General features: G+C 43.9%; 1 protein-coding gene across 3 annotated transcripts in view; it reads left to right on the top strand.

The window, feature by feature from the left end:
- The first annotated feature begins 481 nt into the window (after positions 1–481).
- The window catches only part of FRMPD3 (FERM and PDZ domain containing 3), a 155602-nt gene continuing 140358 nt past the window's right edge, over positions 482–15725 (top strand). For all 3 annotated transcript variants that reach the window (XR_016308258.1, XR_016308259.1, XM_089661395.1), the window contains exon 1: positions 482–733. The gene's annotated coding sequence lies outside the window, so the exon portion shown is untranslated. The remainder of the gene's footprint in view (positions 734–15725) is intronic.

Here is a 15725-nt window from a genome sequence, read left to right on the forward strand (position 1 = left end):
TTGTCATTTTGAATATTCTGCCTTCACGCAACGCATGTGCTCCGCACCGCAATTTAAAGCTTCTTTTTTTTTTTTTTTTTTAAATAAACTGATCCAAAAATAACTGAAGACATCCAGCCTGGATTTCCTATCAGATGTAAACGTGTAATCTGCTGCGCTCAGACTCAATTAAAGCCGTGTCACCGTGAAGCAGGCAGGATAAACACGGCATGCGTTCCCATGAAACATGCTAATTAATGAATGTATATAATTGCCGCACATATCTATACAGCAACAGACACACATTTATATATGCAGATCGCCTCCCGGTCCGGCCGTCTGATTGGTCTGTCGGCTCCTATCGATATTTGCAAACCTCACCCCTCGTACTGACAGCCAGTGCAACACCCCCCCCCCCCCCCCCCCCCCCCTCCTTTTTTTTTTTTTTTTTTTTTTTTTTATTTCTCCTCCCTCTGTGTCTCTTTTTTTCCCACCCCCTATTTCCTACCTCCCTTTTCTTTTTCCCCCTCGCACCAGCAAAAAAAAAAAAAAATAATAATGAACCCTCATTCTGACTCTAAGCCCTGAATGAATGAATCTTTTCCTCCATCTCTGCCCGCTGCTCCCCTCCCCCTTTTTTTCCTCTCTCTCTATCCCTCTCCCCCCCCCCTTCCCTTTCTTCTCTGCACTGACTCCTCTGTCCATTAGACTTAGCACTGGCTGGACCCCCCACCCTGCAGCAGCTATCAAACAGGTAACATTGTCTACGTTATGTCGGCGTGCATGTGTACAACCGCTCGACGCATCCTTGGCTGCGCTTTTTCTTTTTGCACCTTTTTTTTTTTTTTTTTTTTTTTTTAGTATTTATTGAAAACCTTTTATTTGCAACACTGTATCCGTTTGGAGGTCTACTCTTTCCAATGCATGGTTTTTCCTGCCGGCTGCATTAGCCCCGGTAGACTTCGCAATAGACTGTTTGGTATGCTAGTTGCATTTCTGCAATGCGAGATATTCTTTAACCCTCGCCGCGCGCTGGAAAATTAGGCAGCGAGGAAAATTCGTATTGAAAAGGTTTTTTTTTTTTCTTTTTTCTGGCGGAGGCAGTCGAGCGTTCGGCAGCTGGGTTGGCTTGCGAACAGATGTGAAAGGCAATAGGGATGAGAAGGGGGTGGGGGGGGGGACGCTGGGCTACGAGATGCAGATGTTAGACGAGCCATAAAGCGTTTTAAAAAGCTGCATTACTGCAAGGGGATGTGACGGGCGAAAAGGCACTTAGGATTTTGGCTGGTGTTACTGCAAAAAAAAAAAAAAGGGGGTACGTTGAAGGTAGTCGCGGGTTTGGGCTGCTGCATGGAGGTTGTTGCAAAAAGCATATGTTGGCGCTGAAAGTTTAAAGGGGGGGGGGATACAGTGTTGGGTTTTATATTCATATCTGGGTTGGTAGGCGGCTTGGCCAGCTTGGTACGGCTGTCTAAGTGCATAGAACAACGTAAGAACATTGGAAAAAAAAATTAAAAATTGTGAGTCTGGTAGATATCACCGTGGGTTTGGGCTGCTGCATGGAGGTTGTTGCAAAAAGCATATGTTGGTGCTGAAAGTTTAAAGGGGGGGGGGGGAATACAGTGTTGGGTTTTATATTCCTATCTGGGTTGGTAGGCGGCTTGGCCAGCTTGGTACGGCTGTCTAAGTGAATGGAACAACATAGGAACAACGTAAGAACATTGTAAAAAAAAATAAAAATTGTGAGTCTGGTAGATATCACCGTGGGTTTGGGCTGCTGCATGGAGGTTGTTGCAAAAAGCATATGTTGGTGCTGAAAGTTTAAAGGGGGGGGCATACAGTGTTGGGTGTTATATTCAGATCTGGGTTGGCAGGTGGCTTGGCCAGCTTGGTACGGCTGTCTAAGTGCATGGAACAACATAAGAACATTGAAAAAAAAAAAAAAAAAATTTGTCGAGAGTCTGGTAGATATCATGTGTATAATGAATTGAATATTCAAAAATATATATATATATAAAATTATTGAAACAAGGATACATATATATATAAACCTGCGCTAATAAGAACCACAATAGGTAATCAATAAAAAAAAATGAAGTGTAAAATCATATAGCAGCTGAACACAAAAACCCTGATACTAGGCAATCAACAGCAAATACATAAAGCGCTGCACTTTTATATATATATATATATATATATATATAATTATTATTGTATATTATTATAAATATATATATATTTATATATATTTTATACAATAATATGTATATTATTATATATATATTATATATATATATATATATATATATATATAAACACACAACACATGCACACTGTATTTTATATATAAATAGATGTTTGTTCTATATATTTAATGAATATTCACAGATATTGCAAAATAATCTGATTCTGGACCATTTTACTGTATACTTAAAGGGTAACGCCACTTTCATGGTGAAAAGAATAGCAAGTAAAATAAATAAAAAAAATAATAGCGTAGCATATACTATTATAATGAGTTGCATTTTCACAAATATATAGATATATCTATATATTTGTGACAATTTAATTAATTATTATTCTATATATATATATATATACACAAACCATATATCATAGCAAACCAAACATACATCTGTACTAAAAAACACACACATACATATATATATATTTAATTATTTTTTTTTAACTGATCTATGTTTTTTTTTTAGTACAGATCTATGTTTGTGCCATCCATGTATATCTATAAATATGATATAGCATATACAATTATAATGAACTGAATATGCACAAATGTACCAATAGATACCCATATATTTATTAAATATATAGGATATCTATCTATTATATATATATATATATATATATATATATATATATATATATATATATATAAAATAAGTATTGGGCCGCCGGCCTTTCCACGCACATGACCTTTAATGGCCTCCCAGTCTTAGTCTGGCCATACACTATACAATTTTCCTTTAACTATGTAGTACAAGGTCCTGCCTAATTGAATACAATTGAAAGTGTTGTTTATGTTTGACCTCATATTATATGGTTTTTGGTAAATCTAAACCACAATTCTCAAGAAAATTGTATAATCTATGGCCAGCCTTAGTCCGTAGGGTTCAATATTGAGTTGGCCCCGCCCTTTCCACACACATGACCTTTAATGGCCCCCCAAGTCTTAGTCTGTAGGGTTCAATATTGAGTTGGCCCCGCCCTTTCCACACACATGACCTATAATGTCCTCCCAGTCTTAGTCTGTAGGGTTCAATATTGAGTTGGCCCCGCCCTTTCCACACACATGACCTTTAATGGCCCCCCAGTCTTAGTCCGTAGGGTTCAATATTGAGTTGGCCCCGCCCTTTCCACACACATGACCTTTAATGACCCCCCAGTCTTAGTCCATAGGGTTCAATATTGAGTTGGCCCCGCCCTTTGCAGCTATAACAGCTTCAACTCTTCTGGGAAGGCCGTCCACAAGGTTTAGGAGGGTGTCTATGGGAAGGTTGGACCATTCTTCCAGAAGCACATTTGTCAGGTCAGGCACTGATGTCGGGGGAGGAGGCCTGGCTCGCAGTCTGCGCTCTAATTCATCCCAAAGGTGTTCTATGGGGTTGAGGTCAGGACTCTGTGCAGGCCAGTCAAGTTCCTCCACCCCAAACTGGCTTCTCCATGGACCTTGCTTTGTGCATTGGTGGGCAGTCATGTTGGAACAGGAAGGGGCCATCCCCAAACTCTTCCCACAAAGTTGGGAGCATGAAATTGTCCAAAATGTCGCCTTAAGAGTTCCCTTCACTGCAACTAGGGGGCCAAGCCCAGCCCCTGAAAAACCACCCCACACCATAATCCCCCCTCCACCAAACTTTACACTTGGCACAATGCAGTCAGGCAAGTACCGTTCTCCTGGCAACCGCCAAACCCAGACACGTCCATTGGATTGCCAGAAAGAGAAGCGTGATTGGTCACTCCAGAGAACACGTCTCCTCTGCTCTAGAGTCCAGTGGCGGCGTGCTTTACACCATGGCATCCAACACTTTGCATTGCACTGGGTGATGTAAGGCTTGGGTGCAGCTGCTCGGCCATGGAAACCCATTCCATGAAGCTCTCTACGCACTGTTGTTGGGCTCATCTGAAGGCCACACCAAGCTTGGAGGTCTTTAGCTATTGACTCTGCAGACAGTTGGCGACTTCTGCGCACTGTGCGCTTCAGCATGCGCTGACCCCGCCCTGTCATGTGACGTGGCCTACCACTTGGTGGCTTCCCAGTGGCTTCCACTTTGTTATAATCCCACTAACAGTTGAGCGTGGAATATTTAGTAGCCAGGAAATGTCACGGATGGACTTATTGCACAGGTGGCCACCTATCACGGGACCACGCTTGGAGTCACTGAGCTCCTGAGAGCGACCCATTCTTTCACCAATGTTTGTAGAAGCCGTCTGCATGCCTAGGGGCTTGATTGTATACACCTGTGTCCATGGAGGGGATTGGAACACCTGAATCACATGATTGGGAGGGAGGGGCCAATACTTTTGGCAATATAGTGTGTGTGTGTATATATATACAGTGAACGAAATGCGTATTTGCTCCCCGGCTGATGTTGAATGTTTGCCCCTCACACAGAAATGATCGGTCTAACAATGGAATGTTCGCCCCTCACACAGAAATGATCGGTCTAACAATGGAATGTTGGGTGTATTGTAACACTGAGAGACAGAATACAACAACAAATTCAGCAGAAATGCGTCTAACAAATGATGACGGATCTGCATGTTCATGAGGGAAATAAGGATTTGATCCCCTATCATTCAGCAGGATTTCTGGCTACCAGGTGTCTTTCATACAGGTAACAAGCTGAGATTAGAAGCAGTCTCTTAAAGGGAGTGCTGCTAATCTCATTGTGTTACCTGTATAAAAGACACCTGTCCACAGGAGCAATCAAACCATCAGATTCCAAACTCTCCACCATGGCAAAGACCAAAGAGCTGTCCAAGGATGTCAGGGACAAGATTGTAGACCTACACAAGGCTGGACTGGGCTACCAAACTATGGCCAAGCAGCTTGGTGAGAAGGTGACAACAGTTGGTGCAATCATTCACAAATGGAAGAAACACAAAACAAGTGTCAGTCTCCCTAGGTCTGGTGCACCATGCAAGATCTCACCTCGTGGAGTGCCAATGATCATGAGAACAGTGAGGAATCATCCCAGAACTACACGTGAGGATCTTGTCAATGATCTCCAGGCAGCTGGGACCACAGTCACCAAGAAAACAATTGGTAACACACTACGCCGACAAGGACTGAAATCCTGCAGTGCCCGCAAGGTCCCTCTGCTCAAGAAAGCACATGTCCAGGCCCGTCTGAGGTCTGCTACTGAACATCTGAATGATGCAGAGGAGGACTGGTGGAAAGTGTTGTGGTCAGATGAGACCAAAATCGAGCTCTTTGGCATCAACTCAACTCAATGTGTTTGGAGGAGGAAGAATGCTGCCTATGACCTCAAGAACACCATCCCAACTGTGAAACATGGTGGTGGAAACATTCTGCTTTGGGGTGTTTTTCTACGAAGGGGACAGGACAACTGTATCGCATCAAACGGGACGATGGACGGGGTAATGTACCATCAAATCTTGGGTGAGAACCTTCTTCCCTCAGCCAGGGCATTGAAAATGGGTGGTGGATGGGTGTTCCAGCATGACAATGACCCAAAACACACGGCCAAGGCAACAAAGGAGCGGCTCAAGAAGAAGCACATTAAGGTCCTGGAGTGGCCTAGCCAGTCTCCAGACCTTCATCCGATTGAAAATCTGTGGAGGGAGCTGAAAGTTCGAGTTGCCAAACGTCAGCCACCAAACCTTAATGACTTGGAGAGGATCTGCCAAGAGGAGTGGGCCAAAATCCCTCCTGAGATGTGTGCGAACCTGGGGGCCAACTCCAGGAAACGTCTGACTTCTGTGATTGCCAACAAGGGATTGGCCACCAAGTACTAAGTCATGTTTTGTGAAGGGAATCAAATCCTTCTTTCCCTCATGAACATGCAGATCAGTCATCATTTGTTAGACGCATTTCTGCTGAATTTGTTGTTGTATTCTGTCTCTCAGTGTTACAATACACCGAACATTCGATTTTTAGACCGATCATTTATTTGTGAGGGGCAAACATTCAGAATCAGCAGGGGAGCAAATACGCATTTCCTTCGCTGTATATATAGATATTTATTTATTGAAATATATTGAATACGGCCAAAATTGTAGTATTTCAAATATATTTTTCTTCCATATGGGACCCCAGAGTTAGACATGCATTTCTGCTGAATTTGTTGTTGCTATTCTGTCTCTCAGTGTTACAATACACCGAACAAATGTGTTACCAGCCCCTTCTTTTCCTGAATGAACACAATGAGTGATCGGTGCCAATCACTCGCTGTGCTCATTCATAACTGAACCAATCAGCTTCCAGGTTTTATTGCCAAAGCTTAATGGAACAAGCTGAAGCTAGAAGCTGATTGGCTGCCATGTACAGCAGCACCAGATTCTGAGTGCTCCAGTTTTAGGAAATCTCCCCCATAGAAGACACCAAGCTGGCCAAACCTTTCATACAATACTGCTGTTTAGTATATAACAAAACATAAAATTGATTTTTTTTCTAGACTAGAATCATATTTTAGACCGTCTTTGGTGATTTTGCGCCGCCAAGATGGATATAATAATGAAATGTGGGGGAAAACGCTCTAACTACGTCTGTCATTTCCTATCCTGCAAGGTTACACAACGCTCATGAGAGCAACGATATAATAGTTTTACTGGAACAAACAGAAATATAAAAATATCTAATAAAATACACGGAAAGCTTCGCTCTCACATCAAAATGTATTTTTTCAAGTCTATGTCTACTCAAAATCTTAAAGTGTTACTAAACCCCCAACAGTACAATCAGTCTGTAGATGCAGCAAAGCATTCTGGTTATACTCACTGTGGAACCTAAGGGGTTAATCCTCTGCAGTGTGCAAAAAAGGATCTTGTCTTCTCTGATCCTCCCCTTCTTCCAGTGTCCCCCTCTTATCTCCTGATAAGACGTATTGTGTGGAGTCACTCTGCACATGCTCAGTTTGGTGTGTATTGCTAGAGAGGTTTTTTTTTTTTTTTCTTGGGAGAGTGCATGTGATCAGCACAGGGCCAATCAGCACTATCCTACAGAGGTCAGGGGTTCTGCATCTTCCTAGAGCAAAATGAAAATGCCTCCTACAAGCTGTAACCAGTGCTCTGCTGAACACTGACAGAAGTCACAAGACTGCTATGTATTGTTGAAGAGAAAAGGTATTTAGCAGTTTATATTTACTGAAATAATTGCATTTCCATGTTGTGTGTACTGTGGGAGACCGGATATAGTGAATGCAGGGTCCGTGGAGACCGGATATAGAGAATGTGGGGTCCGGGGAGAGCGGATATAGTGAATGCAGGGCCCGGGGAGAGCGGATATAGTGAATGCAGGGTCCAGGGAGAGTGGATATAGTGAATGCGGGGTCCTGGGAGAGTGGATATAGTGAATGCGGGGTCAGGGGAGAGCGGATATAGAGAATGCAGGGTCCGGGGAGAGCGGATATAGTGAATGCGGGGTCCGGGGAGAGGGGATATAGTGAATGCAGGGTCCGGGGAGAGCGGATATAGTGAATGCAGGGTTCGGGAAGAGCGGATATAGTGAATGCGGGGTCCGGGGAGAGGGGATATAGTGAATGCAGGGTCCGGGGAGAGCGGATATAGTGAATGCAGGGTCCGGGGAGAGCGGATATAGTGAATGCAGGGTCTGGGGAGACTGGATATAGTGATTGCAGGGTCCGGGGAGAGCGGATATAGTGAATGCAGGGTCTGGGGAGACTGGATATAGTGAATGCAGGGTCCGGGGAGAGCGGATATAGTGAATGCGTGGTGCGGGGAGAGCGGATATAGTGAATGCAGGGTCCGGGGAGAGCGGATATAGTGAATGCAGGGTCTGGGGAGAGCGGATATATTGAATGCAGGGTCCGGGGAGATCGGATATAGTGAATGCACGGTCCGGGAGAGTGGATATAGTGAATGCAGGGTCCGAGGAGACCGGATATAGTGAATGCAGGGTCCGGGGAGAGCGGATATAGTGAATGCAGGGTCCGGGGAGAGCGGATATAGTGAATGCAGGGTCCGGGGAGAGCGGATATAGTGAATGCAGGGTCCGGGGAGAGCGGATATAGTGAATGCGGGGTCCAGGGAGAGCGGATATAGTGAATGCAGGGTCCGGGGAGAGCGGATATAGTGAATGCGGGGTCCGGGGAGAGCGGATATAGTGAATGCGGGGTCAGGGGAGAGCGGATATAGTGAATGCGGGGTCCGGGGAGAGCGGATATAGTGAATGCGGGGTCCGGGGAGAGCGGATATAGTGAATGCGGGGTTCGGGGAGAGCGGATATAGTGAATGCAGGGTCTGGGGGGAGCAGATATAGTGAATGCAGGGTCCGGGGAGAGCAGATATAGTGAATGCAGGGTCCGGGGGAGAGCGGATATAGTGAATGCAGGGTCCGGGGAGAGTGAATATACTGAATGCAGGGTCCAGGGGGAGCAGATATAGTGAATGCGGGGTCCGGGGAGAGCGGATATAGTGAGAGCGTGGAATATTTAGTAGCCAGGAAATGTCACGGATGGACTTATTGCACAGGTGACCACCTATCACGGGACCACGCTTGGAGTCACTGAGCTCCTGAGAGCGACCCATTCTTTCACCAATGTTTGTAGAAGCCGTCTGCATGCCTAGGGGCTTGATTGTATACACCTGTGTCCATGGAGGGGATTGGAACACCAGAGGGGGGCAATACTTTCGGCAACATAGTGTGTATGCAAACCCAATTACCGAAATCTCATATTAGCTTTATCGTGTTAATTGCATTCAAAAGGCATTTTCAAAATAAAAGAATAAATAGTGGTGATCCTGCCATGAAGGGCACTTCCTGTTATGGAGTGACAACGCTCTCTCCCTTTCCACCAGTTGTGCTTTTGCGTTGTCACCCTGTCTAACGGAGACTACTGTACTAGTGGCCTTTTCAAATCACAGTATCAGTCATGGTCCTCAGTTGTCACCATCAGTGAACCTGCCATGAAAAATGTCATGGAGCTATCAATAGAGTTTATGTAGACAGGAAGTTGTATCTGCTGTAAAGATCGCGGTGACTTGACGGCCAAGGAATGTAGCCATAATCCTCGAATACAACAAAGCCGGCTACTCAGTAGCATCCATTTTATCACTTCTGTATTGGCTACATGGCAGGATACAGAAGTAACACACTAACGCGTTTCGACCAAAACTTTATTCATGCCATGAGTAATGCTTCGGGAGAAACGCGTTAGTGTACTCCTGCTGTATCCTGCCATGTAGTCAGCATAGAATGGATGCAATGGATGTTACCGAGTAGCCAGTTTATTATAGCATAAGTAAGGCTTTGGCCGAAATGCGTTAGTGTGTCACTTCTGTATTCCGCCTTGTAGCCAATAAAGAATGGATGCAATGGATGTTACTGGGTATCCAGCTTATTTATATATATAGTAAGGCTTAGGCCGAAATGCGTTAGTATGCTACTGCTGTATCCGGTCTCGTAGCTAAAAAAGAATTGATGCAATGGATGTTACAGAATATCCGGCTTACTCATAGCATATGTAAGGCTTCAGCCGAAACGCGTTAGTTGTTACTGCTGTCTTGTGTCTTGTAAGCAATAAAGAATTGATGCAATGGATGTTATTTATAGAGCGAACAAGGCTTTGGATGAAATGCGTTAGGGTTTCTGCTGTATCCTGCCTTGTAGCCAATAAAGAATTGATGCAATGGATGTTACTGAGTAGCCAGCTTATTTATAGCATGAGCAAAGCTTTGGCAGAAACGCGTTAGTTTTTACTGCTGTATCCTGCCTTGTAGCCAATAAAGAATTGATGCAATGGATGTTACTGAGTAGCCAGCTTATTTATAGCGTAAGGCTTTGGCCGAAACGCGTTAGCCTGTTACTGCTGTTTTCTGTCTTGTAAGCAATAAAGAATCGATGCAATGGATGTTACCGAATATCCGGCCTACTCATAGCATAAGTAAAGCTTTAGCCAAACGCGTTAGAATGTTACTGCTGTCTTCTGTCTTGTAGGCAATAAAGAATTGATGCAATGGATGTTATTTATAGTGCGAGCAAGGCTTTGGAAGAAATGCGTTAGGGTTTCTGCTGTATCCTGTCTTGTAGCCAATAAAGAATGGATGCAATGGATGTTACTGAGTAGCCAGCTTATTTATAGCGTAAGGCTTTGGCCGAAAAGCGTTAGCATGTTACTGCTGTATACTGCCTTGTAGTCAATAAAGAATTGATGCAATGGATGTTACCGAATATCCGGCTTACTCATAGCATAAGTAAGGCTTCAGACGAAACGCGTTAGTGTGTCACTGCTGTCTTCTGTCTTGTAAGCAATAAAGAATTGATGCAATGGATGTTACTGGGTATCCAGCTTATTTATATATATAGTAAGGCTTAGGCCGAAATGCGTTAGTGCGCTACTGCTGTATCCGGTCTCGTAGCTAAAAAAGAATTGATGCAATGGATGTTACAGAATATCCGGCTTACTCATACCATATGTAAGGCTTCAGCCGAAACACGTTAGCATGTTACTGCTGTCTTGTGTCTCGTAAGCAATAAAGAATTGATGCAATGGATGTTATTTATAGAGCGAACAAGGCTTTGGACGAAATGCGTTAGAGTTTCTGCTGTATCCTGCCTTGTAGCCAATAAAGAATTGATGCAATGGATGTTACTGAGTAGCCAGCTTATTTATAGCATGAGCAAAGCTTTGGCAGAAACGCGTTAGTTTTTACTGCTGTATCCTGCCTTGTAGCCAATAAAGAATGGATGCAATGAATGTTACTGAGTAGCCAGCTTATTTATAGCGTAAGGCTTTGGCCGAAACGCGTTAGCATGTTACTGCTGTCTTCTGTCTTGTAAGCAATAAAGAATCGATGCAATGGATGTTACCGAATATCCGGCCTACTCATAGCATAAGTAAAGCTTTAGCCAAACGCGTTAGCATGTTACTGCTGTATACTGTCTTGTAGGCAATAAAGAATTGATGCAATGGATGTTATTTATAGCGCGAGCAAGGCTTTGGACAAAATGCGTTAGGGTTTCTGCTGTATCCTGCCTTGTAGCCAATAAAGAATAGATGCAATGAATGTTACTGAGTAGCCAGCTTATTTATAGCGTAAGGCTTTGGCCTAAACGCGTTAGCCTGTTACTGCTGTATACTGTCTTGTAGGGAATAAAGAATTGATGCAATGGATGTTACCGAATATCCGGCTTACTCATAGCATAAGTAAGGCTTCAGACGAAACGCGTTAGCATGTTACTGCTGTCTTCTGTCTTGTAAGCAGTAAAGAATTGATGCAATGGATGTTATTTATAGTGCGAGCAAGGCTTTGGAAGAAATGCGTTAGAGTTTCTGCTGTATCCTGTCTTGTAGCCAATAAAGAATGGATGCAATGAATGTTACTGAGTAGCCAGCTTATTTATAGCGTAAGACTTTGGCCGAAAAGCGTTAGCCTGTTACTGCTGTATACTGCCTTGTAGGCAATAAAGAATGGATGCAATGGATGTTACCGAATATCCGGCTTACTCATAGCATAAGTAAGGCTTCAGACGAAACGCGTTAGCATGTTACTGCTGTCTTCTGTCTTGTAAGCAATAAAGAATTGATGCAATGGATGTTACCGAATATCCGGCTTACTCATAGCATAAGTAAGGCTTCAGACGAAACGCGTTAGCATGTTACTGCTGTCTTCTGTCTTGTAAGCAATAAAGAATTGATGCAATGGATGTTACTGAGTAGCCAGCTTATTTATAGCATGAGCACAGCTTTGGCAGAAACGCGTTAGTTTTTACTGCTGTATCCTGCCTTGTAGCCAATAAAGAATGGATGCAATGGATGTTACCGAATATCCGGCTTACTCATAGCATAAGTAAGGCTTCAGACGAAACGCGTTAGAATGTTACCGCAGTATACTGTCTTGTAGGGAATAAAGAACTGATGCAATGGATGTTACCGAGAATCCAGATTCATTATATTAGAGGATTATTGCTACATTTCAGAGGCATTTGAACCAGAGCACCACTTCTTCGTCTCCCAGGTAATTTGCGCTAGAGCATGTTTCAGCTTTGACTGCCCAAAAAACTTGCAAGCAAAGGTGCTGTTTTAAAAGGGCGCATAAATGGCGGCTATTGGTCCAGGGCAGGGTTTTGATACAGCACCAGGAAGCAGTGGCACTCTGGGATACCGGCAGGGGTCCCATATGGCAGAAAAATATATTTGAAATACTACAATTTTGGCCGTATTCAATATATTTCAATAAATAAATATCTATACATACAGCGAAGCTGACTTTGAATGTTTTCCCCTCACAAAGAAATGATCGGTCTAAAAATCGGATGTTCGGTGTATTGTAATGCTGAGAGACAGAATAGCAACAACAAATTCAGCAGAAATGCGTCTAACAAATGACTGATCTACATGTTCTGGAGGGAAATACGAATTTGATCCCCTTCACAAAACATGACTTAGTACTTGGTGGCCAATCCCTTGTTGGCAATCACAGAAGTCAGACTTTTCCTGGAGTTGGCCCCCAGGTTCGCACACATCTCAGGAGGGATATTGGCCCACTCCTCTTGGCAGATCCTCTCCAAGTCAATAAGGTTTGGTGGTTGACGTTTGGCAACTCGAACTTTCAGCTCCTCCACAGATTTTCAATCGGATGAAGGTCTGGAGACTGGCTAGGCCACTCCAGGACCTTAATGTGCTTCTTCTTGAGCCGCTCCTTTGTTGCCTTGGCCATGTGTTTTGGGTCATTGTCATGCTGGAACACCCATCCACCACCCATTTTCAATGCCCTAGCTGAGGGAAGAAGGTTCTCACCCAAGATTTGATGGTACATTGCCCTGTCCATCGTCCCTTTGATGCGGTGCAGTTGTCCTGTCCCCTTAGCAGAAAAACCCCCCCAAAGCAGAATGTTTCCACCACCATGTTTCACAGTTGGGATGGTGTTCTTGGGGGTCATAGGCAGCATTCCTCCTCCTCCAAACACGGCGAGTTGAGTTAATGCCAAAGAGCTGGATTTTGGTCTCATCTGACCACAACACTTTCCACCAGTCCTCCTCTGCATCATTCAGATGTTCAGTGGCAAACTTCAGACGGGCCTGGACATGTTCTTTCTTGAGCAGAGGGACCTTGTGGGCACTGCAGGATTTCAGTCCTTGTCGGCGTAGTGTGTTACCAATTGTTTTCTTGGTGACTGTGGTCCCAGCTGCCTGGAGATCATTGACAAGATCCTCACGTGTAGTTCTGGGATGATTCCTCACTGTTCTCATGATCATTGACACTCCACGAGGTGAGATCTTGCATGGTGCACCAGACCTAGGGAGACTGACACTTGTTTTGTGTTTCTTCCATTTGTGAATGATTGCACCAACTGTTGTCACCTTCTCACCAAGCTGCTTGGCCATAGTTTGGTAGCCCAGTCCAGCCTTGTGTAGGTCTACAATCTTGTCCCTGACATCCTTGGACAGCTCTTTGGTCTTTGCCATGGTGGAGAGTTTGGAATCTGATGGTTTGATTGCTCCTGTGGACAGGTGTCTTTTATACAGGTAACACAATGAGATTAGCAGCACTCCCTTTAAGAGACTGCTTCTAATCTCAACTTGTTACCTGTATGAAAGACACCTGGGAGCCAGAAATCCTGCTGAATGATAGGGGATCAAATCCTTATTTCCCTCATGAACATGCAGATCAGTCATTTGTTAGACGCATTTCTGCTGAATTTGTAGTTGTATTCTGTCTCTCAGTGTTACAATACACCGAACATTCCATTGTTAGACCGATCATTTCTGTGTGAGGGGCGAACATTCAACATCAGCAGGGGAGCAAATACGCATTTCCTTCACTGTATATATATATATATATATATATATATATATACAGGGGTGGACTGCCCATTTGGAAACTCGGGCACTACCCGAGGGCCCGGGGTCAGTAGGGGGCCCCATGAGATGCCCCTGGTACCTTTTTCATAGGCTTTTTTGAGTTTGGGCAAGGACACAGGGGCCCCATGATCCCCTATTGCCTGGGGGCCCCATGAGTTGTCAGACTGCCCCTGTATATATATATACAATGTTGAAATGCGTTTTTATTACAAAATATATGAAAACTATTTTTAAAAATACATTTCAAATATACTGTATGTCTTTAAAAATACAAATCTACATTTTTGGAATGCATTTACAAATATATGTTACAACGACTTTTTTATGTGTAAAAAAAAAATCTGAAGAATATATTTAAAAAATATGTATATATTTTAAATATTTTCTTCAGATTTTACTAGAAGGGATGCTATGCCTAGTGTGGCGGCTCAGATTTGTCCAGCCTCTCCTTGCAGCAATAGATCACTGCTAAACCTGGACAGCTTCATGAGGAATCTGCATCAAAAGTGTAAAGAAAAGAAAAAACAAAAAAGTAAAAATACATAAATAAATACATAAAAAATGTGTGTGTGTATATATATATATATATATATATATATATATATATATATATATATATATACAGGGCTTTTTTCAGCAGGAACATGGAGGAATGCAGTGTGCTGGAGGGTGTGTTGATGCTGGCAGCTGGGGGATCTATTGTCACTGGTGGGAATCTATTTTTAGATTGTAAGCTCCCAGGATCAGGACCCTCCTATCCCTCTTGTATTGAACTGTATAGTTGCTGTATTGTCTCCCATTATATTGTACAGAGCTGAGCAAACTGTTGGCGCGATATAAATCCTGGATAATAATAATTTTTGCGTGGCATCTTGTTGTTGCTGGGGAGGTCTCTTGTTAGTGGTGGGGGATCTGTTGTTTCTGGGGGAGGGGGCTTATGTTTCTGGGGGTCGATTGTTGCTGTAAAGCAGGGGTGTCAAACTGGCGGCCCTCCAGCTGTTGCGAAACTACAAGTCCCATCATGCCTCTACCTTTGAGAGTCATGCTTGTAACTGTCAGTCTTGCAATGCCTCATGGGACTTGTAGTTTGGCAACAGCTGGAGGGCCACCAGTTTGACACCCGTGCTGTAAAGGATCTATTGTTGACAGAGGGGTCTATTGTTGGATGCTGGAGAGTCTTTTGATGCTGGTTGCTGGGAGATCTGTTATTACTGCCAAGGGTCTATTGCAGGGGTGGACTGACAACTCATGGGGCCCCCGGGCAATTGGGGATCATGGGGCCCCTGTGTCCTTGACCACACTCAATACACACCCAAAAAAGCCTATAAAAGGTACCAGAGGCATTTTATGGGGCCCCCTACTGACCCTGGGCCCTCAGGCAGTGCCCGAGTGCTCCAATGGTCAGTCCGCCCCTGGTCTATTGTTGCTGGTGGGGGATATATTGTTGCTGGGAGAGCTTATGTTGCTGGGGGGGGGCAAATGTTGCTGTAAGTCATCTATTGTTGTGGGAGGTGTTTAATGTTGCTTGCTGCTGGAGAGTCTTTTGATGCTGGCTTCTGGGAGATCTGTTATTACTGCCAAGGGTCTATTGCTGTTGCTGCTGGGGAGAGCTTATGTTGCTGGGGGGCCAAATGTTGCTGTAAGGCATTTATTGTTGTGGGAGGGGTTTAATATTGCTGGTTGCTGGAGAGTCTTTTGATGCTGGCTCCTGGGATATCTGTTA

Source organism: Staurois parvus, unplaced genomic scaffold (genome assembly GCF_062004578.1).
Source record: "Staurois parvus isolate SC_StPar_1 unplaced genomic scaffold, SC_StPar_1.0 ptg001332l, whole genome shotgun sequence".
Classification (NCBI taxonomy): domain Eukaryota; kingdom Metazoa; phylum Chordata; class Amphibia; order Anura; family Ranidae; genus Staurois; species Staurois parvus.